Source organism: Bombina bombina, chromosome 2, assembly GCF_027579735.1.
Source record: "Bombina bombina isolate aBomBom1 chromosome 2, aBomBom1.pri, whole genome shotgun sequence".
NCBI lineage: Eukaryota > Metazoa > Chordata > Amphibia > Anura > Bombinatoridae > Bombina > Bombina bombina.
In genome coordinates this window covers 420,612,004-420,618,003 of record NC_069500.1, presented here as the reverse complement: position 1 = coordinate 420,618,003, position 6,000 = coordinate 420,612,004, and positions in this window count along the sequence as shown.

The window sequence follows — 6,000 nt, the reverse complement described above, 5'->3', positions numbered from 1 at the left end:
GATATAAATCAATCGATTTAGCCCACAAGTGTCAACCAGCATAGAGCCCATTTATAAGCCTTCATTCTATTATGAGTCTAAGAAAATGGCTTACCGATCCCATAAGGGAAAACTGACAATCTTCTAGCATTACTATGTCTTGTTAGAAAAAGAGACTAGTCATACCTGGAGCAGAAAAATCTGCAAACTGTTCCCCCCAACTGAAGTTCTCTGGTTTCAACAGTCCTGCGTGGGAACAGCAATGGATTTTAGTTACTGGTGCTAAAATCATACTCCTCTTTTAACAGAACTCTTCATCACTTTCTGTTGTAGAGTAAATAGTACAAACCGGCACTATTTTAAAATAAACTCTTGATAGAAGAAATAAAAACTACAACTAACACCACATACTCTTTACCATCCCCGTGGAGATGCTACTTGTTCAGAGCGGCAAAGAGAATGACTGGGGGGGCGGAGCCAGAGGGGGGGGGCTATATGGACAGCTCTTGCTGTGTGCTCTCTTTGCCATTTCCTGTAGGGGAAGAGAATATCCCACAAGTAAGGATGAAGCCGTGGACCGGACACACCAATGTAAGAGAAAAGGGCAAAAGGTTTCTACTGTAGGGAGGGAGGGCATGTCCGACCACTGACCAAGATGGCTGCTTCTTAACTAGGGCTAAACAGAGGAGCTGTTAAAACTGCTGCTTACCACTACTATATCCCACATACCAAGCTTATCCCCAGAGATGTGATGACAATTAGCATTTGTGAAGAAGTTTTGAGCACTATTTGTTTTGGATTCCAGCCCAGCAGACCAGAAACTATGAGGAACGCAGCGGAGGCCTGATGACGGCCTAGACCCTCATACACCTGATGCGGTTAGATTAACCAGCCAGTTGTGCTGAAGAACGACCACATTCTCTATACCACTCTATTACACAATTGGGGCTATTCTAAAATATTACCTATATCTATCACCATGGAGGATATCTCGCAGAAACTGCATATCATCTTTGCAGACTTTTGAAACAGCAGAGATTCGGGTTTTGGATTGCATGCTACAGCTTCCTCAGTGTGAAAAGATACAACACCCGGAGCCCATGGCACTACTGCTGAACTGATATTTGTGGAGACAGAGGCAAGTCGCTAGATATAACAAGTTGACCAGCTCTGGCCTGACCTAGTGGGCTGTGGCCAACCCTGTGGAGCGTGCCACTATACATCTATCGCATAGAAGTGTCAAACCAACGGACCTGCAAGTTGCCATGAAAGTTCTCCCAACACACATGTCTAATATTGAGAGTGCAGGAACCTAGCGACTGGATCTCCGATCACCACTTATATGCCTGGAAGACAGACACGGAGGAGGCATCTACACATTATGCTGAAGCGAAGTCAGGTGCCACATCAAATATATCACTGAAGTTTTATTATCAAGAGGCTGAGAAGACAGAGTACATACCTCTATTGCGACCCCAGAATATCCCTATTACACAACAACTTGGGAGTACCGGTGTGGGGTAGGTTATTATAACCCCCATAGCAGAAACTGCATTAACTTACTAATGCGGTAATTGCCCAAGAATTGCTGTTATCCGTATCTACCTACTGGAACTATTCCTAATGACACAGAGGTATACTGCCTTAGATCTCACGATAGGTATAGGACCTTTGGTTAGATATACAGCTTTACCCCGCTGGATGTTGTTTTAGTAACCAGTCATATATAGCGCATACTGTCTTAAATTTTTGAAGTTTCCTATAGCGCACTCTTGTTAATATTAACAAGTTTTCCTCAGACCATTAACATGTAGTATACTAGCATGTCTTTTCTGTTCAACGTTGCTATGTACAAATTGAATCTGCTTTTAACTAGCCCTCCTGAATTTAATACCGTTTAACACATGACTCCCTGACAATACTAGTGATATCCTCCATATTTCAATATACACAGAAAGGTTTCACTATCACATATAGCATTATATTAATATTTATATCCAATAGGAATTGAGGGTACACTTCAATTGTAGAGCTATATAACTTTCTGACAACAGTGCTTATCTACACTTGAATAAGCTCTATCCCTATTACAGTTTTAATTAATAGAAGCTCCATTCCTAGATAGTAGACAGATTACTAGCACATCTGCCCAGGATCTTTCATAGATACCAGATATCTCCATTAGATGGAAGTACAAATTGAAATATGGTTATACAGATTAAGCAAGATTCTCACAGCTTTAAACACATCAAGGAAGGATTCAAAGTTGGTGAGAGATTCCCATGATAGAGTACAAAGTAGCCCTCACTAATTATAAATACGGCTCCATTCATATATATTCTTGTCAAGGGCTCACGTGTGACCCTATATGTTCAATGTTCAGAATATACCCCTTACCATTCCCCTTTTTAATGCATATTTATGTAAATGGTCCAAGGGTGACCTTTTGTTTTACTTCTAGGGATTTCTCCATTATTAATCTTGGTATTCAGAAATAAGGGTTGACTATAGTATACTAAACCTGTATTAAAAGAGAGGGAAAATGAGGTTACTATATACAATGTCCAAAATATACAATTTCTACATAGGGCTAATCCTTAGAAGCATATCTAATGTATAATACTATTACGTTTAATTTCTATATTAAAGCTACAGCTTAAATCAATTTGCTTGAAGTGATCTGTATGTTAACTACAGCTGTTGATATACTACATAACAATGTTGGACTGACGTTCTTAAGACATTGATAATACAGAATGTTCAGTTTTCAGCTTCCAAACTTGGCCTTCCAAGCATTCAACTGCTACAGTACCATAAGACACCCTACAAGCTGAAATAACATCTAAGCTTATAACGGCATCTCTCTGTTAAGATGGCATTGATTTTGTACACCTATGCTTATTATTTTCTTTTCCTATTCTGTATGTATTATTGTAACCTCAATAAAAAATATTATTTTAAAAAATATACCTTTTCAAAATGTTACCAATTTGATGTTTTTGCTTATTTGCAAGCAGCTTTTGGCAGGAATGATAAATAGAAACTGCCAGAAAATTGTCCCACCCATTCCATAACATGGACAATCTGCTTCGGTATTAATCTCATATGTTATTGAGCTCTATGGACTTTAATCATTTAAAGAAAAAAAAAACCAAAATTTATACTTACCTGATAAATGTATTTATTTATTTCTTGACACGGTGAGTCCACGGATCTTCTAATTACTATTGGTAATCAATACCCAAGCTAGAGTACACAGATTATAAGGGAGGGACAAGACAGGGAAGTTAAATGGAAGGCACCTCTGCTTGAAGAACCTTTCTCCCAAAAGAAGCCTCAGCCGAGGCAAAAGTATAAAATTTATAGAATTTTGAAAAAGTGTGAAGAGAGGACCAAGTTCCAGCCTTTCAAATCTGTTTAACAGAAGCTTCATTTTTGAATGCCCAGGAAGAGGAAACAGCCCTTGTAGAATAAACCGTAACTCTCTTAGGAGGCTGCTGTCCAGCAGTCTCATAGGCAAAGTGAATGATACTCTTCAGCCTCAAAGAAAGAGAAGTAGCCGTAGCTTTCTTCCCCTTATGTTTCCCAGAGAAGGCAATAAACAGAGCAGAAGACTGACGAAAATCCTTAATCACCTGTAAATATAATTTCAATCCATGCACCACGTCTAGATTGTGCAGCAGACGTTCCTTCTGAGAAGGTTTAGGACACAAGGAAGGAAAACAATCTCCTGATTAATGTTCCGATCTGAAACTACCTTAGGGAGAAACGCTAACTTAGTATGCAAAACTACCTTATCCGAATAAAAAAGAAGGTAAGGGGACTCATACTGTAATGCTGAGAGCTCTGAAACTCTACAAGCAGATGAAATAGCAACAAGAAACAAAACTTTCCAAGATAACTTAATATCTAAGGAATGCATAGGCTCAAACGGAGCCAGTTGAAGAACTTTAAAAACTAGGTTAAGACTCCAGGGAGGAGTAACCAGCTTAAACACAGGCCTGATCCTGACCAAGGCATGACAGAACAATTGCACATCTGGGACATCCGCCAGACCTTTATGTAACAAAATAGACAAGGCCCTTTAGGGAACTTGCCGATAAACCCTTCTCCAAACCCTCTTGCAGAAAGGACAGAATTCTAGGAATCCTAACTCTACTCCAAGAGTAGCCTTTGGATTCACACCAATACAGATATTTACTCCATATCTTATGGTAGATCTCTCTAGTCACAGGCTTACGAGCCTGAATTATGGTCTCAATGACCGATTTGAAAATGCACGCTTAGATAAAATTAAGTGTTCAATCTCTAAGCAGTCAGCTTCAGAGAAATTAGATTTGGATGAAGGAAGGGCCCTTGAAGTAGAAGGTCCTTTCTCAACAGAAGTCTCCAAGGTGAAAGAGATTACATCTCCACCAGGTCTGCATACCAAATCCTGCAAGGCCACGCCGGTGCAATAAGGCTCACCGACACCCTCTCCTGTTTGATTTGAGCAATGACCCGAGGTAGAAGAGCAAACAGGTGAAATAGGTATGCAAGACTGAAATTCCAAGGTACCGCCAGAGCGTCTATCAGTACAGCCTGAGGGTCCCTTGACCTCAACCTGTACCTCGGGCGCTTGGCATTCTGCCGAGATGCCATGAGATCCAGTTCCGGCTGTCCCCATTTGAGAATCAAGCTGGAAAACACTTCCGGGTGGAGTTCCCACTCCCCCGGGTGAATGAAAGGTCTGTCTGCTCATAAAATTTGCCTCCCAGTTGTCCACTCCTGGGATGTGGATTGCCGACAGACAGCAGTTGTGGGTCTCCGCCCACTGAAGATTGCTCTCAGCTCCAGAATGTTTATGGGTAGAACAGACTCAGACCGAGTCCATGTCCCCTGAGCCTTTAGAGACCCCCAGACTGCTCCCCATCCCAGTAGACTGGCGACCGTTGTCACAATCACCCAGGTGGGTCTGCGGAAGCAGGTTCCCTGGGATAGATGATCCTGAGACAACCACCAAAGAAGGGAATCCCTTGTCTCCTGCTCCAGATGCAACTGTGGAGACACATCCGCATAATCTCTGTTCCACTGCCTAAGCATGCATAACTGCAGAGGTCTGAGGTTGAAACGAGCAAACGGGATGATGTCCATAGCCGCTACCATCAGACCGATTACCTCCATACATTGAGCCACTGATGGTCGAGGTGAAGACTGAAGCGCTAGACAAGAATCGAAAATCTTTAATTTCCTGACTTCTGTCAGAAATATTTTTATTGATAAGGAATCTATTATGGTTCCCAAGAAAACTACCCTTGTAGTTGGAACTAAGGAACTCTTTTTCAAATTCACCTTCCATCCATTAGATTGTAGGAAGGATAACATTTCTGTGTGGGATTTTGCTCGTTGAAAGGATGGTGCCTGAAACAGAATGTCGTCTAGATAAGGTGCCACTACAATGCCCTGCAATCGGAGCACCGCCAACAGGGATCCCAGAACCTTTGAAAAAATTCTGGGAGCTGTGGCAAGACCAAATGGAAGATCCACAAACTGGAAGTGTTTGTCTAGAAATGCAAACCACAGAAACTTGTGATGGTCCTTGTGGATGGGAACATGCAGGTATGCATCCTTTAAATCCACAGTTGTCATAAATTGACCCTCTTGAACCAAGGGAAGAATGGAACAAATATTTTCCATCTTGAAGGACAGTACTCTGAGGAATTTGTTTAGCCTGAATTGAGGAGATAGCCCAGGCGCCTACCAAAAGGAGGCGGGTACTAAAACAATCGAGGGTGTCAGAACTGTTCTGATTAAAAATTCAATTTAATTACAAAAATGACATAAAATACAAACTAACATGGATCCATGAAAGCTAACAATAATAAATTAAGATAATAAACAATATAAAAACATAAAAGCGACAATATGCAGAATTCAATATAAAATCGACAATATGCAGAATTCAATATAAAATCACAGTGTTGGTGGCTGGTGAAAGGTAGGTACGCTGACTGAGCTGTGTAGAACTCTGATGCGGTGCAA